The sequence below is a fragment of the Aedes albopictus genome, chromosome 1 (assembly GCF_035046485.1).
Source record: "Aedes albopictus strain Foshan chromosome 1, AalbF5, whole genome shotgun sequence".
NCBI classification, from domain to species: domain Eukaryota; kingdom Metazoa; phylum Arthropoda; class Insecta; order Diptera; family Culicidae; genus Aedes; species Aedes albopictus.
The window spans coordinates 183787666-183799565 of record NC_085136.1 but is presented as its reverse complement, the minus strand read 5'-3'; the positions used below and the strand labels follow the sequence as shown (position 1 = coordinate 183799565).

The window sequence follows — 11900 nt, the reverse complement described above, 5'->3', positions numbered from 1 at the left end:
ACTTTTTCCGCTTTTTAACGAAAAAAACACAACTTTTCCTCACAATCTCCACCGGGCCCGTAACCTGTGGGTCAAAGCGGACAGGTTCGACAGCGGATCTGCGTTGACTGGGAGGAAATAACCCGGAACGGACACGGAATATCTCGCACAAGTAAAAACACGCGGTTACTCTACTTGATCGTATAATTCGGTTTCAGCTTGTTTACATCGGTTTAACAAAAGGTTCGGTTACAATGTTATTCGATAATGAGGTATGTTAGGTCGCTCCACAAATGTGTGTAGAGTGACGAGGGGTGCACCGCTGTAGCCCCTAACAGTTATTTGGTGTAGTAAAGTAAATCGCAAAAATATTGTATGGCGAATACAATCTAAAGGCAAATTTCTCGAAGTGGAACACATTATTCGAAAAAATATTTGGTAGTGGTTCTGCACAATGGTGAACACTATTAAGGCTACCAAATATTTTTTCGGGAAAAGCTTTCTATTTCAAGTAATTCATGTTTAGATTCTTTTCGCCATACAAAATTAAATTGATTTACTCCTGCTGATCAACTGTGGCTGCGCGCAAAGCGGGTAGTCCATTGCTGAATCATCAGCAAATCAGTTGTCAAACACTTGTAGTTCCGGAAAAAATGTTGCGCAGTCATCCTCTCCAAAACACTGGATTACCGAGAATTCAAAGAAATTCCGACAAAAAAGCCCCTTGCAGCCCGAAATGTAAGGCATCGCATCCATTATTGATATTTCCTGCATTTGAGCATTGTTGGCCAGCTAAAAAATGCTGATTAAACCATTTAGTTTTAAAATTTGACAATTTGTAAACATTAAAAAAAAGAACAAAAATTTTCAGCTGGAGTCGAGCGAGGTCAAAATTGCTGGTCAACCAGCAAAATATGCTGTCAATACACATTGCTGGAGATCCAGCAAAAAATATTTTGCTGGATCGATTGCTGTATTTACAGCTTGTCAAAAACCAGCAAAATTTTGCTGGTTTCCAGCGAAATAAAAATAGTGTGATAACTACATCGGCTGTTTTCCTACTCTCCGCATCGACCAATGTGGCGCTAGCTTGTATGCGCGAAAAATCGCTAAAAGTAAATCGCAAAAATATTGTATGGCGAATAGCATCTAAAGGCAAATTTATTGAAGTGGAATACATTATCTGAAAAAAATATTTGGTAGTGGTTGTGCACAATGGTGACCACTATTAGGGCTACCAAATATTTTTTCGGGAAAAGCTTTCTATTTCAAGTAATTCGAGTTTAGATGCATTTCGCCATACAAAATTAAATTGATTTACTCCTGCTGATCAACTGTGGCTGCGCGCAAAGCGGGTAGTCCATTTGTTTTTTTTTATGTCGTGTTCACTCGCACAGTCATGTTTATTTATTGCAATCTTTTATCCTAATACAAATTTCTGTTATATTCATCTCGACAGGACAACAGACGCAACGTAAGTCATACAACTATTTTTTTTTACTGTCGTAAATCGCTTGTAAGTAAATACATACTTACAGAACTGATTCAATGAATGAATTACCTACATCGGCTGTTTTCCTACTCTCCGCATCGACCAATGTGGCGCTAGCTTCTATGCGCGAAAAATCGCTAAAAGTAAATCGCAAAAATATTGTATGGCGAATAGCATCTAAAGGCAAATTTATCGAAGTGGAACACATTATTCGAAAAAATATTTGGTAGTGGTTGTGCACAATGGTGACCACTATTAAGCTTACCAAATATTTTTTCGGGAAAAGCTTTGTATTTCAAGTAATTCAAGTTTAGATGCATTTCGCCATACAAAATTAAATTGATTTACTCCTGCTGATCAACTGTGGCTGCGCGCAAAGCGGGTAGTCCATTAACTACATCGGCTGTTTTCCTACTCTCCGCATCGACCAATGTGGCGCTAGCTTCTATGCGCGAAAAATCGCTAAAAGTAAATTGCAAAAAAAATGTATGGCGAATAGCATCTAAAGGCAAATTTATCGAAGTGGAACACATTATTAGAAAAAATATTTGGTAGTGGTTGTGCACAATGGTGACCACTATTAAGCCTACCAAATATTTTTTTGGGAGAAGCTTTGTATTTCAAGTACATAATTCAAGTTTAGATGCATTTCGCCATACAAAATTAAATGAATTAACTACATCGGCTGTTTTCCTACTCTCCGCATCGACCAATGTGACGCTAGCTTCTATGCGCGAAATATCGCTAAAAGTAAATCGCAAGAATATTGTATGGCGAATACCATCTAAAGGCAAATTCTTCAAAGTGGAACACATTATTCGAAAATATATTTGGTAGTGGTTGTGCACAATGGTGACCACTATTAAGCCTACCAAATATTTTTTCGGGAAAAGCTTTGTATTTCAAGTAATTCAAGTTTAGATGCATTTCGCCATACAAAATTAAATTGATTTACTCCTGCTGATCAACTGTGGCTGCGCGCAAAGCGGATAGTCCATTGATTTACTCCTGCTGATCAACTGTGGCTGCGCGCAAAGCGGGTAGTCCATTGATAAGCAAATCAAATGTTGTCATGGAAAAACACAGAAATGCGTAAGAAAACTACAATTCCGAAAGAAACTCTCTGCGTAAAACATACATGCAAGAATCGCGGTTAAATGCGCTAGCAGTTTTGCTAGTGCTAGCAAATTGCTTACGCAAGCCAGAATTCGCGACTACGAAGTTGTCGAATGTGCGTGAAGGTTTACGTGAGAAAAAACGAGAGGTAAATATTTTTTGCTTTTTTTCACGCACATTCTTACAGTTCCTTACGAGGTTTTTCATTAGAGCGACAAAGAGTTGGAATCTCTTTTACACTGAACGGCGGCTTGCGGTGAAAATGGACTACCCGCTTTGCGCGCAGCCACAGTTGATCAGCAGGAGTAAATCAATTTAATTTTGTATGGCGAAATGCATCTAAACTTGAATTACTTGAAATACAAAGCTTTTCCCGAAAAAAATATTTGGTAGGCTTAATAGTGGTCACCATTGTGCACAACCACTACCAAATATTTTTTCGAATAATGTATTCTACTTCGATAAATTTGCCTTTAGATGCTATTCGCCATACAATATTTTTGCGATTTACTTTTAGCGATTTTTCGCGCATAGAAGCTAGCGCCACATTGGTCGATGCGGAGAGTAGGGAAACAGCCGATGTAGGTAATTCATTACTATTCTAAGAGCCGATGCACACGGGCGGCGCGTCCACGCAGCGTGCACGCAAGTGCGTCCTGAGTTACACACAATCAAATGGGAGGATGCACACGAGAACGCAACGCTACCGCACCGCAACCGCGCCGCACCGTGTGCGGCACGCAATGTCAACGCATGCCCCACAGGAACGATGCGGCAACGCAGCGTGAATTCACGCAGCGTCAATTAACGCTCGTGTGCATCGGCTCTAAGGGTTAATTTAAATGCACAACGCCACTAAATTTGTGCAGACTGAGTTTCGTTTTAATTCAACAGAATTATGTTTTCAATTTTACTATCACCCAAAATAATATTCACCTTAGGTTTACGTGAAAGCATACATAGATTTTTTCCACAGTACTTTTCACGTAAAATTTATTTGAGGGTCCGGTTATGCAAAGCCAGCCAGATCCCAGTCCATTGTAAACAGTTGTCAGATAATATATACGTGATTTTCCAGTTTATTATAAATAGCTGTCAGATTATCATTACATAAAATTCGAATTAATAACATTGGATTTCTGACATCAGTTATCATCATATGTATAATATTTTGTTGTTCACTTCATCCGGATTGACACACTTGCTAAATAAATAAAAGCATTCCGATTTATTGATCGATTTATGAAAAAAAAAACAAAATATAGAAACACTTTCTCATTCTCATTACAAAGGCTTCTCCTTTTTTTCAGTAACAAACCGGATGCCACCGCTTCCGATGGCATTTGAAGCGCACTTCTGTTGGGCAGCATTGTGCATTCTGTAGGCATTCTGTGTTTTCTGCAAACAGAAGTAATGAAAATTTAATTTATTTGAAAACCAAATAATTTACGCACGAGAACTTACGTTTCGTTCTCTCCGCAAGCTGATTGATACGCGAAAAAAGAATCTCCGTACCCGTCTGCTCCAAGTAGCTACTCCCAAATCCTGCAGGAACAGCGCCAACAGCTCGTTAAGTCCTATATCGCACTCTGGAATAATTGGTGTAATTGGTTTAATTGGTTTACGATTTATTTCGATTACTTACGTTTGAAAATCTCCAAAATTTGCGAAAAATGTCCAGGTCCGCAAGATTGTCCGGCGCCATTTTGAGTTTTGGTATTTTTTCACACAGGAAGGTCACTTAAAATCGATATGTCACCCAACACTGAAATTCTACGTGACCAATCACGTAGCATGGATATGACAAAATGTTACTCGAATGGGAATATCACGTAGAGATTACGAATTACTTAGAGGCTTTTATCGGAATCCGATAAACTAGGAATATGGAAGGCAAATTCCAATTCAAGTGATGAATCACGTACATCTAACGGGAATATTTTTTTGCGTGATGGATCCGATTTTCAATTAAAAAAAGTTTCTGTTGGCAACCGCCCGGTCGGAAAATTCAACTAGATATCTACTTCAATATCTACTAGATATTTTTTTCTGTCTAGTAGATATTTAGTAGATATCTAGTTGAATTTTCCGACCGGGCGGTTGCCAACAGAAACTTTTTTTAATTGAAAATCGGATCCATGGTAAAATTGAAAACATAATTCTGTTGAATTAAAACGAAACTCAGTCTGCACAAATTTAGTGGCGTTGTGCATTTAAATTAACCCTTAGAATAGTAATTTTCACCGCGAGCCGCCGTTCAGTGTAAAAGAGATTCCAACTCTTTGTCGCTCTAATGAAAAACCTCGTAAGGAACTGTAAGAATGTGCGTGAAAAAAAGCAAAAAATATTTACCTCTCGTTTTTTCTCACGTAAACCTTCACGCACATTCGACAACTTCGTAGTCGCGAATTCTGGCTTGCGTAAGCAATTTGCTAGCACTAGCAAAACTGCTAGCGCATTTAACCGCGATTCTTGCATGTATGTTTTACGCAGAGAGTTTCTTTCGGAATTGTAGTTTTCTTACGCATTTCTGTGTTTTTCCATGACAACATTTGATTTGCTTATCAATGGACTACCCGCTTTGCGCGCAGCCACAGTTGATCAGCAGGAGTAAATCAATGGACTATCCGCTTTGCGCGCAGCCACAGTTGATCAACAGGAGTAAATCAATTTAATTTTGTATGGCGAAATGCATCTAAACTTGAATTACTTGAAATACAAAGCTTTTCCCGAAAAAATATTTGGTAGGCTTAATAGTGGTCACCATTGTGCACAACCACTACCAAATATATTTTCGAATAATGTGTTCCACTTTGAAGAATTTGCCTTTAGATGGTATTCGCCATACAATATTCTTGCGATTTACTTTTAGCGATATTTCGCGCATAGAAGCTAGCGTCACATTGGTCGATGCGGAGAGTAGGAAAACAGCCGATGTAGTTAATTCATTTAATTTTGTATGGCGAAATGCATCTAAACTTGAATTATGTACTTGAAATACAAAGCTTCTCCCAAAAAAATATTTGGTAGGCTTAATAGTGGTCACCATTGTGCACAACCACTACCAAATATTTTTTCGAATAATGTATTCCACTTCGATAAATTTGCCTTTAGATGCTATTCGCCATACATTTTTTTTTGCAATTTACTTTTAGCGATTTTTCGCGCATAGAAGCTAGCGCCACATTGGTCGATGCGGAGAGTAGGAAAACAGCCGATGTAGTTAATGGACTACCCGCTTTGCGCGCAGCCACAGTTGATCAGCAGGAGTAAATCAATTTAATTTTGTATGGCGAAATGCATCTAAACTTGAATTACTTGAAATACAAAGCTTTTCCCGAAAAAATATTTGGTAAGCTTAATAGTGGTCACCATTGTGCACAACCACTACCAAATATTTTTTCGAATAATGTGTTCCACTTCGATAAATTTGCCTTTAGATGCTATTCGCCATACAATATTTTTGCGATTTACTTTTAGCGATTTTTCGCGCATAGAAGCTAGCGCCACATTGGTCGATGCGGAGAGTAGGAAAACAGCCGATGTAGGTAATTCATTCATTGAATCAGTTCTGTAAGTATGTATTTACTTACAAGCGATTTACGACAGTAAAAAAAAAATAGTTGTATGACTTACGTTGCGTCTGTTGTCCTGTCGAGATGAATATAACAGAAATTTGTATTAGGATAAAAGATTGCAATAAATAAACATGACTGTGCGAGTGAACACGACATAAAAAAAAACAAATGGACTACCCGCTTTGCGCGCAGCCACAGTTGATCAGCAGGAGTAAATCAATTTAATTTTGTATGGCGAAATGCATCTAAACTCGAATTACTTGAAATAGAAAGCTTTTCCCGAAAAAATATTTGGTAGCCCTAATAGTGGTCACCATTGTGCACAACCACTACCAAATATTTTTTTCAGATAATGTATTCCACTTCAATAAATTTGCCTTTAGATGCTATTCGCCATACAATATTTTTGCGATTTACTTTTAGCGATTTTTCGCGCATAGAAGCTAGCGCCACATTGGTCGATGCGGAGAGTAGGAAAACAGCCGATGTAGTTATCACACTATTTTTATTTCGCTGGAAACCAGCAAAATTTTGCTGGTTTTTGACAAGCTGTAAATACAGCAATCGATCCAGCAAAATATTTTTTGCTGGATCTCCAGCAATGTGTATTGACAGCATGTTTTGCTGGTTGACCAGCAATTTTGACCTCGCTCGACTCCAGCTGAAAATTTTTGTTCTTTTTTTTAATGTTTACAAATTGTCAAATTTTAAAACTTAATGGTTTATCAGCATTTTTTAGCTGGCCAACAATGCTCAAATGCAGGAAATATCAATAATGGATGCGATGCCTTACATTTCGGGCTGCAAGGGGCTTTTTTGTCGGAATTTCTTTGAATTCTCGGTAATCCAGTGTTTTGGAGAGGATGACTGCGCAACATTTTTTCCGGAACTACAAGTGTTTGACAATTTCATTCATTTATTTAGTTCACATCAAATTCATGATAATACTGAATCAACAATTTGCCGCCATAATACTCGATTTGCAGCTGCAGCTCTCCATCCTCGGTCACGCCCAACACTCGCCAGATCACGCTCCACCTGGTCCGCCCATCGTGCTCTCTGCGCTCCACGCCTTCTTGTACCAACCGGATGGTTAGCAAACACCAACTTTGCAGGGTTGTTGTCCGGCATTCTTGCAACATGCCCTGCCCACCGTATCCTTCCAGCTTTGGCCACTTTCTGGATACTGTGTTCGCCGTAAAGTGCAGCGAGCTCGTGGTTCATCCTTCTCCGCCACACACCGTTCTCCTGCACACCGCCGAAGATCGTTCTTAGCACCCGTCGCTCGAAAACTCCGAGTGCTTGCAGGTCCTCCTCGAGCATCGTCCATGTCTCGTGTCCGTAGAGAACCACCGGTCTTATTAACGTCTTGTACATGGTACATTTGGTGCGGGGGTGAATCTTTTTTGACCGCAGTTTCTTCTGGAGCCCATAGTAGGCACGACTTCCACTGATGATGCGCCTTCGTATTTCACGGCTCACGTTATTGTCAGCCGTTAGCAAGGAACCGAGGTAGACGAATTCTTCTACCACCTCGAAAGTATCCCCGTCTATCGTAACATTGCTGCCAAGGCTTGTCCTGTCTCGCTCAGTCCCACCTACCAGCATGTACTTTGTCTTAGCCGCATTCACCACCAGTCCGACCTTTGCTGCTTCACGTTTCAGGCGGGTGTACTGTTCTGCCACCGTTCCAAATATTCTGGCTATAATATCCATGTCATCCGCAAAACAGACAAATTGGCTGGATTTCGTGAAGATCGTACCTCGGCTGTTGAGCCCGGCTCGTCGCATAACACCTTCCAGGGCGATGTTGAATAGTAGGCAGGAAAGTCCATCACCTTGTCGTAGTCCCCGTCGAGATTCAAATGAACTGGATAGCTCACCCGAAATCCTTACGCTGTTCTGCACACCGTCCATCGTTGCTCTTATCAGTCTAGTCAGCTTCCCGGGAAAGCTGTTCTCGTCCATAATTTTCCATAGCTCTGTGCGGTCGATACTGTCGTATGCCGCTTTGAAGTCGATGAACAGGTGATGCGTTGGGACCTGGTATTCACGGCATTTCTGGAGGATTTGCCGTACGGTGAAGATCTGGTCCGTTGTCGACCGGCCGTCGATGAAACCGGCTTGGTAACTTCCCACGAACTCATTTACTTTAGGTGAAAGACGACGGAAGATGATCTGGGATAGCACTTTGTAGGCGGCATTCAAAACGGTGATCGCTCGAAAGTTCTCACACATTAACTTGTCGCCTTTCTTGTGGATGGGACAGATTATCCCTTCCTTCCACTCCTCCGGTAGCTGTTCGGTTCCCCAGATCTTGACTACTAACTGGTGCAGACAGGTGGCCAACTTTTCCGGGCCCATCTTGATGAGTTCTGCTGCGATACCGTCCTTACCAGCCGCTTTGTTGTTTTTGAGCTGGTGGATGGCATCCTTAACTTCCCTCAGCGTGGGAGTTGGTTCGTTCCCGTCCTCTGCTGCACCAACATAGTCATTTCCTCCGCTGCCTTGGTCCTCCGTGCCTACATTCTCTTCGCCATTCAGGTGCTCGTCGAAGTGCTGCTTCCACCTTTCGATTACCTCACGTTTGTCCGTCAGGAGGCTCCCTTCCTTATCCCTGCATATTTCGGCTTGCGGCACGTAGCCTTTGCGGGATGCGTTGAGCTTCTGGTAGAACTTGCGTGTTTCCTGTGAACGGCACAGCAGTTCCATTTCCTCGCACTCCGCTTCTTCCAGGCGGCGCTTTTTCTCCCGGAAGAGACGGGTCTGCTGCTTTCGCTTCTGTCTGTATCGCTCCACATTCTGTCGGGTTCCATGCTGCAGCATTACCGCCCGCGCTGCATCCTTCTCCTCCAGAACCGCTCTGCACTCCTCGTCGAACCAATCGTTTCGTCGACTCCGTTCTACGTACCCGATAGTGCTCTCGGCTGCGTTGTTGATGGCTGCTTTCACTGTACTCCAGCAGTCCTCTAGAGGGGCCACGTCGAGCACACCCTCGTCCGGCAACGCTGCCTCGAGATTCTGCGCGTATGCGGTGGCGACATCCGGTTGCTTCAGTCGCTCTAGATCGTACTGGGGCGGCCGCCGGTAATGTACGTTGTTTATAACGGAGAGTTTTGGGCGCAGTTTAACCATCACCAGGTAGTGATCGGAGTCGATATTAGCGCCACGATAGGTCCTGACGTCGATAATGTCGGAGAAGTGCCGTCCATCAATCAGAACGTGGTCGATTTGCGATTCCGTTTGTTGTGGTGATCTCCAGGTGTAACGATACGGGAGGCTGTGCTGGAAGAAGGTGCTACGAATGGCCATGTTCTTGGAGGCGGCGAAATCGATGAGGCGTAGGCCATTTTCGTTCGTCAGCTGGTGGGCGCTGAACTTTCCAATCGTCGGTCTGAATTCCTCCTCCTGGCCTACCTGAGCGTTTAGATCCCCTATGATGATCTTGACGTCGTGGTTTGGGCAGCGGTCGTACTCGCGTTCGAGCTGCGCGTAAAATGCGTCTTTGTCATCATCAGTGCTTCCGGAGTGAGGGCTGTGCACGTTTATTATGCTAATGTTGAAGAATCGGCCCTTGATCCTCAACCTGCACATTCTTTCGTCGATCGGCCACCAACCGATCACGCGCCTCTGCATGTCGCCCATCACTATAAAAGCTGTTCCCAGCTCACGTGTGTTGCCGCAACTCTGGTAGATGGTATGGTTACCTCTAAACGTTCGCACCATAGATCCTGTCCAACACACCTCCTGCAGCGCTACGATTCCGAACCCGCGGTCCTTCAGTATATCGGCGAGTATGCGGGTGCTCCCGATGAAGTTGAGAGATCTGCAGTTCCACGTACCGAGCTTCCAATCGCAAGTCCCTTTTCGTCGCTGTGGTCGTCGCCATTGGTATCGGTTCGCATTCTTCTCTTGTTGATTTTCCGGTGCTAGTCTTTTTTACGGCTGGCTCGCAGGGCCTGACACCAACCCACTAACCCAGGGAGCTGGGCTTACCTTCCCGGAAGCTACGGGTTCTGCATTGGCATTTCCTCCAACTACAGTGCTAAATAGCTAGGCTCGAGCGCCAGTCTTCGCCGGGGGTGGTGTTTTTAATGGGCGCCCAGGAGATAATATTTTACCTGAGCTTCCACCCCCAAGTGTTTGACAACTGATTTGCTGATGATTCAGCAATGGACTACCCGCTTTGCGCGCAGCCACAGTTGATCAGCAGGAGTAAATCAATTTAATTTTGTATGGCGAAAAGCATCTAAACATGAATTACTTGAAATAGAAAGCTTTTCCCGAAAAAATATTTGGTAGCCTTAATAGTGTTCACCATTGTGCAGAACCACTACCAAATATTTTTTCGAATAATGTGTTCCACTTCGAGAAATTTGCCTTTAGATTGTATTCGCCATACAATATTTTTGCGATTTACTTTACTACACCAAATAACTGTTAGGGGCTACAGCGGTGCACCCCTCGTCACTCTACACACATTTGTGGAGTGACCTAACATACCTCATTATCGAATAACATTGTAACCGAACCTTTTGTTAAACCGATGTAAACAAGCTGAAACCGAATTATACGATCAAGTAGAGTAACCGCGTGTTTTTACTTGTGCGAGATATTCCGTGTCCGTTCCGGGTTATTTCCTCCCAGTCAACGCAGATCCGCTGTCGAACCTGTCCGCTTTGACCCACAGGTTACGGGCCCGGTGGAGATTGTGAGGAAAAGTTGTGTTTTTTTCGTTAAAAAGCGGAAAAAGTGCCGCGGTAGTTCGGCGTTTTGGAACGGAGAAGGCGTCGCGTCGGTGTGTTCGTTGGTGCCGGCGTCGTCGTGGTTGCATTCGGTGCAAAAGTTTTTTTTCGATTCGTTGTTGTCGGTTTACGGTTAAGTTCGTGTGGTGAAGATGGATCCCATCAGCAAGTTCACGAAGCTGAACAACACGAACTGGTCATCCTGGAAATTCAGGATGGAGATGCTCCTGACCAGGGAGGAGCTCTTCTACGTCATCGATGGAGTCAAGCCCGAGCCCGCCACGGCTCAGTGGACCCGTGATGACCGGAAAGCGCGCGCGACGATGGGGCTGTGTATTGAGGAGAACCAATACAGCCTCGTCAAGGCGGTGGAATCGGCCCGCGATTTCTGGGACAGTCTCCAGAAATATCACGAGAAAGTCACAGTGACTTCTCGAGTATCCCTTCTCAAAAAGTTGTGCAACCTGAACTTGCGAGAGGGAGGCGACTTGGAAGCACATCTCTTCGAGTTGGACGACCTCTTCAATCGGCTGGAGAACGCCGGGCAGGAGTTGGAGGATTAACTGAAGATCGCTATGATCCTGAGGAGCCTACCGGACTCCTACAGCGGGCTTGTCACGGCCCTAGAAAGCAGGCCGGACGAAGACCTGACAGTGGAGCTGGTGCGATCCAAATTGCTGGACGAGTACGAGCGCAGGAAGGAGCGATCTGGCCACGGAACGTCCGGCGAAGCCAAAGCGATGAAGAGCGGCGTGAAGTCGCACAGTGTGGTGAAAAACAAGCCCGAGATCGAATGCTTCTTCTGTAAAAAGAAGGGCCACATGAAGTGGGACTGCTTGCGGTTCCAGGCCCTGAAGAAAAGTGAAGAGCGAGAAGAAGAACCTAAGAAGAAAAGTGATCGCCCGAAAGCCAAGCAGGCCACGGAGAAGAGTTCTAGTGCGGTGCTGTTTATGGCCGGCGAGAAGAGGCACAGTTGCTGGGTTGTGGACA

At 43.7% G+C, this 11900-nt stretch overlaps 1 long non-coding RNA gene across 1 annotated transcript; it reads right to left on the bottom strand.

Moving 5' to 3' along the window:
* Positions 1–3792: 3792 nt before the first annotated feature.
* LOC109405559 (uncharacterized) lies at positions 3793–4599 on the bottom strand. Its single transcript, XR_003896183.2, has 3 exons — positions 4233–4599; positions 4052–4176; positions 3793–3985 (listed from the first exon to the last, which is right to left on the bottom strand). It is a non-coding gene; the product is annotated as an uncharacterized LOC109405559 (long non-coding RNA).
* Positions 4600–11900: the final 7301 nt, after the last annotated feature.